The 13,525-nt window shown below is 45.1% G+C and overlaps 1 protein-coding gene across 6 annotated transcripts in view; it reads left to right on the forward strand.

Moving 5' to 3' along the window:
- Window positions 1-13,525, forward strand: part of LRRC4C (leucine rich repeat containing 4C) — a 635,825-nt gene that overhangs the window by 493,910 nt on the left and 128,390 nt on the right. For 2 of the 6 annotated variants that reach the window (XM_081164890.1, XM_081164895.1), the window contains exon 1: window positions 2,103-4,219. The exons of the other annotated variants lie outside the window; for them this stretch is intronic. The gene's annotated coding sequence lies outside the window, so the exon portion shown is untranslated. Of the gene's footprint in view, window positions 1-2,102; window positions 4,220-13,525 lie in introns of those variants that run through there. 6 annotated transcript variants of the gene reach the window in all.

Raw genomic sequence — 13,525 nt, forward strand, 5'->3', positions numbered from 1 at the left:
GGGTGTTTGAAATGTGAAGCCCAACAGCCATGTGTGTTGTGTCAGGAGAAACTGGCTGGGAGAAAGGGGGGGGGGAGGACCCAATATATTTGTTTGGTTGTCATTCACTTGGTTCTCTCATGTGTAAATTGAGTGTTTGATGTGCATAAAACTGGCCACTATGCACATTCATCTGCTTTCATGGATTATGCGTAAATTATTCTTCCACAAACAGGGAATTGTGCACATTTCCCAGTCAAAATATATAATCTCCAATTTTTTGACTGAATTTTGTCCATTCTCTGAACATTATGCACCATCCCCCAACAGGCTTTGGGGAAAGTGCATATCTCGACTGCATTTTATATACTCATTGGGCAATATGTTCATTCTCCAGTCATTATACATAGTCTCTAATAATCATGCTTTTTTTTTCTATTTCTTGTTGAGTGCAATCTGCACTTTCCAGGCTGCTTCTGACCCACTGCTTAAATTTACACTACCCACAACATACCATCCCAATGATCAGCAGGAAGAAGGGTGGGGCTACAGATAAATATGTTTATTTTTTATTTTTTTAATTCAATAAATAATTCAGAGAACAGTTGAAAGTGGTGAAAGGGGGACTGAGCTGCAAAAAAGGCTCCTTTGGAGGAAGAGGGATATAATTTGAATAAATAATAATTAAATATATGTGCCCAGAGCATGTACAAAAAGCATTTAAGACATGTGCATTGCCCAAGCCCTGTTGGGGATTATGCAAAATAGCCAGAGAATGGGCAAAATTCATCAATATATGCACATTCCTCAAAGCCTTTTGGGGATTGTGTTATGGTGACTGGAAAATGTGCAACATTCGCTCATCATGGAAAAATTATATGCACGTTTTCAGTGAGGCCCGGTGAATATTTATATTTACCATTCAATGTATATTTCCTGTAATATATTCAGAAAGAAAAATTTAAATGTTAACTGGGAACCTCGGGAGATGTGCTACTCTGATAGTGCATGTCCTGGAATAGGGATAAGAAAACTGTAGCTCTCCAGATGTTGATGGATTATACAGCTTCCAGTATCACTGCCAATTGACCATGCTGTCTGAGGCTGATGGGAGTTTGTTGCGCAAACATCGGGGTGGGAACAAGTCCACCAGTTCTGTAGAAGGACTGTGTTGAAGGTCTCCTCCTTTGTAACAACTGCAGTGAAACATGCAGTACCTTGTCATCTTACTCCCAGAAGTCTGGGTTAGAGCAAGTCCCTTCTCTCCTTCCTCATATCTGGATCCCAAGCGGAGAACCTGTTGCCCACCAGATGTTGGACTCCAATTCCCATCAGCCCCAACCAGTATATCCAATGGTCAGGGATAATGGGAGTTGCAGTCCCTGGGGCAGGGCATACATGCAATCTCACCTTTATCGTTAGCCTTCCCTACTGAACCTTCCACTGATCTCCATGATCTGAAGGCCTTTAAAGATATTTTGGTGGTTTATATTTTTTTGTTACATTGGGTAGAGGTGGATGTGAAACCACTGAGCCCTAATGAGACTATTGCTGCAATCCTATGTCCATTTACTTGAAACTCCTGTCGAAGAGAGTGAGGCTGGCTTCTGAGTAAACATGCACGGTATGGGGCTGTAAATAAAGTGTGTGTGTGTGTGTGTGTGTGTGTGTGAGAGAGAGAGAGAGAGAGAGAGAGAGAGAGAGAGAGAGAGATCTAGCAGGAAAGCATCAACATGCCTTGTGCACTCTCATTTTCCTTGGTTAATTCCCCTGCCCCCCCTTCCGTGGCTAGGCGTGCACCTGTGAACACTGCAGGCAGGCTTTTAAGAAAATGAGTTTTGACATTCCTTTCCTCAAGATGAGCCCTTGTTTTTCAATTACTCCTTCCCCACTTTCAGAAGTTTCCTTGAGGTTAACAGACCCAAGGCTGTTTCCCAGCTCTCCGCCGGGTGGCAGCAGTGCCCTATCGCAGGAGCGCCTTTTGTCCTGACATCAAGTGCTAATGCAATTGACCAATCAGTGCTAAGATGATGGGAGGTAATTGGGTAATTGTATTTTACTGATCACAAGGGGGGGGGGGGATGTAGAGAGACGAAGGTAAAGCGGGGGGGGGGGGGAGAGATCGACGGAGAGCAGGAAAGCTTGTAAGCAATAAGGCTGGCCCGGGGCCTCTCTCCAAATCTCGGGGTGCCATTGCCTAGCGCAAAAGGCGAAAGAGCGCGAGCGCGCTGCCTGCAACTGGATCTCCGGCTTCTTCCTTTCCTTCCCCGAGGCGGGAGGGAGAGATCAAGGCGGAGCTGCTGGCAGGGCGGAGAGCGAGCCGCCCAATTGTGTGACCGAGTGATGGAAGGGCTGCAAAGAGCCGCGTCCGATCTCCTCCTAGGAATGTGCCAGCGGGACTGACATGTGCCGGAAGGCGGGGAGAACCGCCCAGCGCCGCTACGCGGGCGCGGAGTCCAACTTGTGGAGCTGAGCTAGAGAGCCGGGCGCCAGATCGCCTTCCTCGCTTGGCTTGCCGCGAAATTGCAAGAGGAGGAGGAGGAGGAAGGCGGCGGTGGGGGGCGGGGAGCGGAGGGGGTGCCAGGGAACACAGCCCCCTCCCATCATGGCCATCATCATCGCCGCCCCCACTTTACATTTATTTTAAGGGTGTTTGGTGTGTGTGCGCGCACGCCTCTCTCTCTCTCCCACTCCCCCCCCCCCACCAGCCACCCCATATTCCCAAAGAACAACTTGATCACGGGCATCGTCGGTCCTGGAAAGGCTGGCTGTGCAAAGATGGAGAGGGAGGCGAAATGAAGAGGAAGGGAAGCCCCACGCTGGTGAAATCCAGCGCGGAGGAGAAGAGGACGCCTCCCGCAGGGGGAGTTTGCACGCCGGGAAGGATCGGGAAGCAATAGCAGGACGTGCGGAGAGAGAGAGGGGCTTTCGAAGCCACCCACCCTGGGAGCGGACTCTCCTTTAAAAAAAATAAATGATGATGATGGATTCTTAACAGCTGGTGGGAATTTTATTTTCTCTCTCTTCCTGCTTTCTCCTCCTCCCGCCACCAAGCTCGTCGCCGCTGCCGCCACCATCAGCATCTCTTTGCATTTGATGTGCGATTCTGGGAGGGGGGAATGCAGAGGAGTTGGAGGCAAGGCGAACGGATATAATAACGCGGAGAGTTTGGCGAGGAGAAGACGCGGATGCTCCGGATTGCTGGCTTGCTCCTGGCTGAAATCAGAAATCCGATTGCGCACTGGGTTGTGATTGGAAATCTAATCAGATCCTGGGATCGGCGAGGGGGGAGAGCGTGAGTGCAGCGGATGGGGGGCAGAGAGGGAGAGAAGAAACGAAGAGCCCCAAAGTTGGCGTTTCTGAGAGAATAATTTCAGATGTTGCAAGGGGACGCGCCTCGGTGGAGGGCGGAGGGGGAGACACGGGAAGCGCGGCCGTGGGAACCCCCGATGTAACGTGGACGCACATGGATCCGCTCGCAGAGAAGGAGCCGCTTGGCCGGAGCAGAGCAGACATAACAAAATCGTGTTATTAAACCAAACAGCGGCCGTTTGAGACAGACGGGGCTGCCGCTGGTGGCGGCGGAGGCAAGGGAAACCTTCCGCAGAAGCCAAAAACGCTTCTCTCCCACCGAGAGGGATTCCAAGGTGGCTGAGGATTGGAAGAAAAGGGGAGTTTGGGGGGCGGGCGGGGAGGATCCAGCATCCCCGGAGAAGATCCAAGGCTGGAATAAAAAAGTTTCTCCGAGGAGAAAGACTCTCCCTCCGCGGCGCGGAGAGACCTGACCTTCCGCTTGCTCTTTTTGAGCAGCGAGCGGGAGAGAGAAGCCAGCTGCCCGCCTCGCTTCGGCCCCCGGCGACGAAGGCGCAAGTTGAGAGACGCGGGGACATTTGAAGCAGCAGCCACGTCCTTAAGAGCGACGGGGGGAGGCGAGCAGGGAGCTGCACCATGTAAAGGAAGGTGCCGCGGAAGCAGCCCACTCGCGGTGGATTGGAGCCCGAGCCCGCCTGGACTGAACTCTAGATGGAAAATTGCAGATGGATATTGAATTTCCTTTCTTTTTTCCTTTCCGTCAAATTGGATTTGCTGCCGAAATGATGTAGTTTTGCCCTCCGTGGTCTTTTTCTGTTTCCCCCCCTTTGTTTTCCCCCCACACCTTTCTTTTTTCTTTTTCCCCCCTTTTCCCCATCGGAATTTCATTCTGGATATTTCCCTCCTTCTGGGCGATTTCTCAAAGACAGTGAGTGCCATTTTTCTTCTTCTCGCTTTCTGCTTCGCGTGTCTTGTTGCCTGCCATTAGACACATGTGATGGAGTTTGAACTGGGTTTTTTTTTCTTCCCCTTGGGGTTGGGGGTGGTTGCCTGGGCTGGGAGGGAGAATCGCGAAACTCGATCCTAGCTTAATGTTTTCTCTCTTTGCGGGGAGGGGGGGGCGGTTGTGCCAGCGAGCTTTGCTCCGACGTTGCGGCTCTCTGGGTGATGTCTGTGCCTTGAGAGGGATACTGCCTTCGGAAAGCCCCTGCAGTGTGTGACGGTGCGTTGCTTGATTCGCTCACTGGCCGAAGGCTGCCAGGTCTCTAATGACAGCCTGAGGAGTTTGATGTACACACACACACACACACACACACACACACACAGAGAGAGAGAGAGAGAGAGAGAGAGAGAGAGGACTTGGGGAAGACGGAGATTGGGAATCGAAGGGATCCTATGTAAAGGGCACCATCCTGGCAGACCTTGCGGGGCAGACATGGTGTATGAACGTGGGCATATGGTAATAAGGCGAGCAGGTGGGAAAAGGGAGGCTGTGCCTTTGGCATCCCATGGCTTACAAAAGGCGATTGAGGGGAGAGAATTTAGGGAGCTGCCCCCCAAATACACACACACACCACAAGCGCACTCCGGTTCTCTACCTCTTAGCTCCTTTTGGCCGTGGTTTGCTGGGTAAATCCTTCCTGCTCCCCCAGGACATGCCTTTGGCAGCGAGATTATGGGTCCATCAGCAGAGACGTCACTATCTGATCTCAGCTACTATTAGTAATTCTGTGATTGTTTGCAGCTCATTCAGCTTTCCGACTTCTAGCCGGAAGAGAGGCCCATTGGATTCAGCGGGTCCTTTAGGACTGGGGGGCAGGGGGCAACAGCTTGATCCCCAGCATGTTTACCCAGAAATAAGTCCTACTGTGTTCAAGGAGACTTGCACCAAAGTAAGTGTGCATCGGATCGCAACCTCACCCCTCACTGTGCCAATGCCAACAGCGCACTGGTGTTGACTGGTCCTCACCTAACTTGGTGGGGGAGCCAATAATTGTGGCCTATTTCTTTGATGGGGAAACTGAAGCTGGGAATCACAGGCTGGATAACCTGTCCACTTAAGAATACTAACTCTCTGTTCACCAAAGGATAAGATCTCATCTGTATGTGGATGTAGAGTGTGGAAGCAAAATCAGAAAGGAGCCAGGATTTAGCTTGACTTACAGTGGAATGGCAAGAAAAGTTGGGGGCTGTTTCTTCCATAAAGGGCTCTGTCTCTTTTGCTTTGCCTTCCTTGCCTGTATGCACCACTACCTTCTTGCTAAATGTGACTCCTTTTTTCACATGTGACTCATACTACCATGTTTGCCTCCATGTGCAGAGAATAACCCTGAAAGACTTCAGGTGAAAACGTAAAGCAAATCAAAATGGATGTAGGGGGCAATGGGGAAATATTGTACTTCAATGAACTTTTCACCCTCCCTCCAATCCCAGTCCTTTGTTTCTTTCTTACTGGAAGATGGAAGTCTTCATTATTATTTTTCCTCCTCTTTCCATTTGGACAGTCACTTCTGAAGTTGCTTCACCAACTGCCTACCCTCCTACCCAGCAGCATAAGCATTAGACATAATTCTGAGATATACTTCAAATCACCTGCTAGAAAGAAGGGGGTGGAAATCAGAGCATCTCTTTTTCAAAGGCACCCCCCTGCTTTGGCCCTTGATTTGAGTGTTAGTTACTTGGAAAGCAGTAAACCTTTGACCCAGCTTCCAAGTGTGTCCATCAGATATTTTTTAACGCAAACACACATATACACATGGAGGGAATTGTGAATCGGGTCCTAATCCTGCAATGACTTTAACAAGACACCCAGTAAAGAGTCGCTTCCATTCTTTAAATATTTCCCTTAATTAAGCAAGTTGAATTATGTTTTCAGGCAATTATTTATTGTTGGTGCCCATGGGGGGGGGATATATTAGTCAGTCTAGGAAACTGGTTGATTCCCCCTTATCCTGCTTGTGCAAATTCTGTCATAAATTGCTGTCCTGCTATGGACAGTTCTTGCGGCAGCAGTGATGGAGCATGAATGGATATTATGCTGGTGCCAAACAAGTCCCGAAAGGAGATGGAGAAGGCAAAGATAGTGTGGAAAAATCAATCCTTTTGCCACAGGATCACTCTGCTGTTATCCCATAAATCCGAGATCATTAGGCAAAGCCACCCTGCCATTTGACAGTAGGGTACTGCCATCACTATTTCATGCTGGGCCAGAGAAGCTACAAGGATACTACCTAAGCCCTGAAATGTCACTAAGTATGTGTGTGGGAATGGTCACAAACTGGGGATGCAACAGGAACAAACCTCACTGCTGTGTAGGAGTGACTGCGCGCTTGCAGAGATGCTAAATCCAGTTAGTATGGGAGCTAAAAGCATGTGGCTCAGACTGGAGTTTAGTACTCTCCATCTTGTAATGGGAGGGACTTTGACATTCAGGTGTGCATTCCAATATTGCTCAGGGAAAATGTTGGAAGCACCTAAAACATGCTCAAAAACCTTGGTTTGCCCCTTCCTTATGTTGGATGAGCAACACTGATTCCATAGTCGCCTGAGTGGAAATTTTATGTGGCTGACTCTGTTTTCTATTGCCTGTGTCAGAATATAAGTGCAACATTCATCAGCATCTGATAATTAGCCAAGATGCCTTCCTATTTTTTCAGGATAAAGGGGTAAGCAATTCTGCAATTACATCAGGCAGCTAGGAAAGTGACAGCCTGGAGTGTGTGAATAGGGAACAATTTTGTGTATAAAAAAAGAAATGCATGAATTGCCAGTGAAAAGGAACAAGCACTGGCTCTAAAAGGCTTGTTTCATGTGCTGTGCTTGGTCTTGGACGATCCAAGATTAGCTAATCTAAAAATGAAAATGATTCTTTGCCGCCTGATAGTTAATGATGCAAAATATTTACCATCAAAATCTTGGAAGCAATGGTTTCACACTTCTGAGGTGTATGTAGTTTCTGTTGGGTAGAAGGTTAGTCCTTTGCTTTGTCTTTTCAGAAAGCCAGTGAAAGATCCAACATCATAACAGTATATGTTTATCTTATGAATATATCTTAGAAAGTTTCCTTTTCTCCCTTCTCTCTCTCTCTCTCTCTCTGTGTGTCCTATATATGTATAGCATTTACATATCTCTGTCCTGATACTTTTGAGTTATGGGGAAATGTGGACAGTTTATGATGAGATAGCTCTACATTCCATAAAAATTGGCAGTATAAAAACAGTGTGTGCATACAATATATGCTGATATGTACATGCATTATAAGGGACTTGAAGGCTATAACTTGAATTTTGCAAAGGTTTCTCCTCTTGTTCCTTTAGAATAAGGAATGAGTTGCTGTAAGGCATTAAATATGCATTTTGGGGGAGTTGAAATTATCTACAGGGCATTTTGAATGAGAAAGTATAGTCTGCAGAACTGCAGTGTAAGAATATATCTTTCTACTAATGTGTCTTCACATTAAAGAGGTTTTTGGTCCATTAATAAGAATAACCAGTGATGCAAAATCCTGTAAGCAGAATTTAATGTGGATCCTTTTCTCAAGATGTGGGTACCTATTTAAAGACCAACTCAATTAATTTTTAGAGAAACAACATTGCTAATTGATAATGGCAGAGGTTTACTAGCCATGGGGATCTTGATCCTGCAAGCCATTATTTATAGCAATAGACCCTTTAGTGTGGACAGCCCATTTTCTCTTTAAGCAGGATTTATTTCACTTTGCAAAAAGCTGAGAGATGTGATGTTGGGCTGTGATTTATCTTAAGCTTACAAAAAGGAAGCAACTTTTCTCCCTGAAAAGGTAATTGTTGACTTTCCTAGACTGATCAAAGGACTGGCAACATATTTTATGCACTGACTGGTAAATTTTCATAGTGTTGCATAACCCTCATGCAACAGCAGAAAGGGTACACATGTTACTAGAAAATCTCTAAGCTGTTCATTTCACTTTCCTGCAGTGATGGCTGTGTGTTTGCTTAGCTAATATGTGGTTGATTATTAATGTGGCAGAAGTATGTATATGATCCATTTGTACTGATTAAAGGAGAGGGGATGGGAAATAATGTTGTTGCAGACTAAAGAATGGCTTAAAGACACACACGCACCAAGAGAGGGGGCATTTGCATTTGGTATCCAAGGAAGCAAATACAGAAAGCTGCAGTTTTTTCTGTGCATTGTATAAATGTTGCCATAGTGATATTTCAGGGCATGTTGTGTGTGTTTTTTGTGTGTGTGTTTGTGTGTGTGTCCCACTCTCTAGAAGAGCTTGTCTCCCTTCTTCCTGTCTTTTTTAATCTAGTTCACAACAACAAATATTTATACAGAACTCACTACAAAAAGAAGAAAGAGAAAAGCTTGCCTGTTTCCTGTTCCTATCCCAAACTGTTAATGTTCTAGATTAGAGCCCTAACTGGGAGCTCAAGTTCCACAGCAGAAGAGGAGTATGAGACACTTTCCTCATGCTGAGACACTGAAAATATTACAATATTTTCCGTAGTGGTGGTATGTTAATTGGATCGCTCCAGGCGAGTGAAGTGTAGCTGTTGTTGACAATTAGAAACAACAGCAAACCTGCGTGGGTTGAATCTTTATCCCTGTAACTTCTGGGCAGACTACAATGCCTATCAGGCTTACTGCAGATTCAGAAACATGTATAAAAAGATCCTTCACTTGTGAGTTTGCAAGCCAGGGAACAAAACCATCACTGTGGGTTGGGGGAATGGGAAAGTGTACTGGCAGATGGAAGGAAAGTCAGTTTATCATTTGCTGCAATATGTTTGACTGGTTTTTGTTTCATTTTTTAAAAAAATAGAATTAAAATTAATGGGGGGTTTTTTGCATTGTTTGTTCCTGGTTTACTCTGATAACCCCTAATCTATAATCATAGCTATGAAAAACAGGAAACCATTAATGCTCCTTTGTCTTGAAAAGCCACAGAGATTCCGAGCCTGGACATAGCTGTTGAACAAATGGATCTCTCAGTATTTATCCTGCAGCAGTAGGATTCATGTAGCTTGGTGTAAGCTTAACTTTCAGAAGCCAGGAAGCATTTTAATGATGCAGCGCTTGCAATTTATGGGATTTTCACCCCATAAAGCCTAAAGACGACAGGCAGGTTTTCCCTCTGAGTTTTTATTTTATTATGCATAAGAAGTGTTCTGGGCCATCCCCAAATTCATTTTGCATCTTCTTCCTTACACATTTCAGAAATAACTGTCTGAAAAGTTCATGTTGCATATTTGAGATGCTACATGGGAAACCAGAGGACCCCTCAACAAGAGGAGCTTCTTGCTTAGGCAAAGGCAGTTCTGTCCTTTTCGCTTTGCCTACATCCACAGGTGTCGAGCCTTGACCCAGCACACAAGGCTCCCTCATGTGCGATGCAATCAGCAGGGTCATCACCTCCAGATGCGAGGCAGTGGCTCATTAATTCCCTTGTCAGGTCTGAGAGTGAGGAAGCTGATATCAGGTGGTCTAGGAGATTTCAGTTGGCTTTCTGCATGCTAGACTGGAAAACATTCAAATGTCATTGACCTGAATGCAATCTGCTAAAGTGATAATATTAAGCAAAGAGGCTTTCTTGCAGCCGAAACCAAGAGGATTCTCCTGGTGTTTATCTTAATAGATATCTTAATGGGGCACTACTACTACTTTTGCAGTAGCAATTGAGGCTCTCCTGTTGCCCTGGCGTGCTATAGGACTGTAATCAAATAGTTATGGTTAGTTTGTGGATTTATTCCTGCCCCCCCTTCCATATCATGTTATCCTGCTTTCCTTTCCCTGTTATCCTGTTGTTAAGAAGGATTCAATTCTCTTTCCAATTGACTCCTTTCTGGGAAACACATTTTCCATATACGAAGACCGACTAGTTCATTGCGGCTTGAGTTTTTGTGGGGAACGGCTTATTTTATAATGCAATTAGCAGATTAGTACCGTAGAGTGTGTGAATTCATCTTGCCTGGGCTAAAAGGGATATCAAAGACTCGATACAATCTTGATAGGTGATTGTTCTTCATACTTCTATGAGGAGTCTAATGTATAGTGCTGCAGTTTGGTGATGCCTCAACCATGCACCCATCGGAAACAATCATCTCAGACCCTTGATTTATTAGAAATTAGAACATGACAGTGTATAGCAGACTTACCCAACATGGTGCCCTTCAAATGTTTGGGACTTCAGCTCCCATTAAACCCATCTAGAGTCCCATCTTGCTGGTGGGAGCTGTACAGGAGTCCACCAGGTGGGGAGGGAAGCAGGTGTATTGGACTCTTAGCCATAGAAGCCAACTTCTAGGGCCCGAGGGGTCTTTGGCCCCCAATAAAATATTTGAGGGGGCTGCCTCCCTCAAAGTTGATGGGCATTGCCATTCAAATGGTCTGCATGCGCCTTGTCACATGATTGATTATGTGGGTGGGACCTGTCCCCCCTCCCCCAATATTTTATTTTGTGCTCTTAGTTCTTAAATAGCTATGCAGTAGAAGAAGTTTGGGCAGGTGCATTTTGTCAAGCAGAATTAGGGGAAAGAAAGAAAGCTGCATCCATGGAAATCACTTCTCTGCACACAAAATATAGAAGATCTGTTGTTCTTTGTGTCTGGCAGTTGCTTCTGATATTGTTTATCAAGCATCTTTCATTTTTTTGAAGTCTTAAGGCAATAGCCCTAAGCATACTAGGCAGTAAATTCTACTGACATCAATATAAATGATATGCATAGGATCATACTGTAAGTTTAAATTCTTTGAGCCCAGTTTGCTTAATATTTCAGTCATCTTTTACAAGGTTTCCATTAAACGTCTGTTCTTTTACTGAGTTATTGTGAGGGGGAAAAGAAGATTAAGCTGTGGGGTCTGGAATAAAGATGGTATAAACAATAAAATACTTATTGCATAGGCTGAAATATGATATATGTTTTTGTGCAGTGACATGTTGGGTTGAAATACAAACCAACAGTAAAGGTAAAGGGACCCCTGACCATTAGGTCCAGTTGTGACCGACTCTGGGGTTGCAGCGCTCGTCTCGCTTTATTGGCCGAGGGAGCCAGTGTACAGCTTCCGGGTCATGTGGCCAGCATGACTAAGCCGCTTCTGGCGAACCAGAGCAGTGCACGGAAACGCTGTTTACCTTCCTGCCAGAACGGTACCTATTTATCTACTTGCACTTTGATGTGCTTTTGAACTGCTAGGTTGGCAGGAGCAGGGACTGAGCAACCAGCAGTACAGTACCCTTAAGAGGAATAAAACCATCCAATCAGCTAAAATACTATCCTCCAAAATATCTGGGCAAATTAAAAGGTTTTTAACTAGAGCATAAAGAAAAAAGAAAAGATGATATTGTCAGTGCCAGGAGGACATTTCACAGAGTGGTGCCACCACCGAGAAGGTTCTCTCTATATAATACACTCCTCTTAAAGGTGGAACAAAGAAAAGGAACACTGCCTGCAATCTTAGGCTATGAGAAGCTTATGTAATATAGCTGCATTTAGGTAAACTAATCAAAATCTCACTGATGCTTGCTTTCCCTTGCTTTTGATTTTGCCTTGAGAGAAGGCCATGAAACAAGATATGGGTTTAAAGGGCCACAACTTTATTGCTAATACTCCAGAATGTAGAAAGAGGTAGGAATGAAACACCATCTATCATAAATAATGATGATGTCTGAGTGACACCACTCTGGCACAACCTTACCTGATCCTTGCTGTTCCTGGCCTGCTCACCAAAAGACAGGCTGAGGAAGCACCTTTTTGCTTCCAGGGTGAAAAGGCAACCCTTCTCCATCCTTTGAGCTGGCTGGCACTGAGAGGTAAGAGTGCCCCAGCACCATGTTGATGCCATACAATGCTCAGGACAGTCAATTCCAGTATCCCTCCCTGCTTGTTGTACTTGCCTGTTGATGCCAAGACAAGCACCAATCACCTGAAATGGAAGGAAAGAACCACTTGGGGGACAGTCAAAATATTATTTATCACTTGATTTTCTTGTAGTCGAATGTGAGAAGCTGGTTATTGGGTGAAATACAGATACTGTTAAAAAATAACTGAAATAAATTACAGTGGTACCTCGGGTTAAGTACTTAATTCGTTCCGGAGGTCCGTTCTTAACCTGAAACTGTTCTTAACTTGAAGCACCACTTTAGCTAATGGGGCCTCCCGCTGCCGCCGTGCCGCCACAGCCCGATTTCTGTACTTATCCTGAAGCAAAGTTCTTAACCTGAAGCACTATTTCTGGTTTAGCAGAGTGTGTAACCTGAAGCCTATGTAACCTGAGGTACCACTGTATTCCTTTAAAAAAAAAAGACACTGCATTGACTGTGCAGTTCTCTAGGGTTTCAGATGGGAGTTTTTCATGTCCTACTTAGAGATGCTTAGGACTGAACATGGGATTATGTGCTCTACCACAGAACTACTATAAAGGCTCATTAACATTTGAAGCTTCCATTACTGAACATAAGCAGTGAGCTTACATGTATGAAGCATCTTTGGTTTTGGGGAAAGTAACATGACAGATGTCATTCCTTCTTGTTGGTAGTCACAGATCAGAACTGGGGCAGACCACAATTGTTGCCAAACCATCAGCTGCTATCCATACTTCTAAAGGTTCCCTTTCCATTTCAAATGCTATGCTTTACATCAGGGGTCAGCAAACTTTTCCAGCAGGGGGCCAGTCCACTGTCTCTCAGAACTTGAGGGGGTCGGACTATATTTTGAAGGGGGGAAAATGAACGAATTTCTATGCCCCACAAATAACCCAGAGATGCATTTTAAATAAAAGCACACATGTAAAATAAAAGCTCATGTAAAAACTGTAAAAACATGCTGATTCCTGGACCGTCCGCAGGCTGGATCCAGCCTCCGGGCCTTAGTTTGCCAACTCATGCTTTACATCTTTGCATAGTTCTTTCCCTAACTCCTAGTTGATGGAACTAGCTTATTGCTGTTACATGCTGTCCAAAACTTTGTATTACTTCTTGAGCTTCTTAAGCTAGCTCAGAGTTCTGTGCATTTGGCAATGTATCTGATGAACAAAGTGGTAGGGATAACAATTTATATTTCTTCATTATTCTAATGAATGTGTGTGATTTTCAGTACTAGGAGAAATATGAGTTGTTGCTCTCATCCTTTATCTTCCTTATCCGATTGCTATCTACTTATTTGCTGTCCAATCGCATCACCCCAAAATAACAACTATCCATAAAACATGCTAGGCACAATCCAGAGAACAATCTGAAGTCCCGTGGGTT

The sequence above is a fragment of the Podarcis bocagei genome (assembly GCF_964188305.1).
Source record: "Podarcis bocagei genome assembly, chromosome: 1".
Classification (NCBI taxonomy): Eukaryota; Metazoa; Chordata; class Lepidosauria; order Squamata; family Lacertidae; genus Podarcis; species Podarcis bocagei.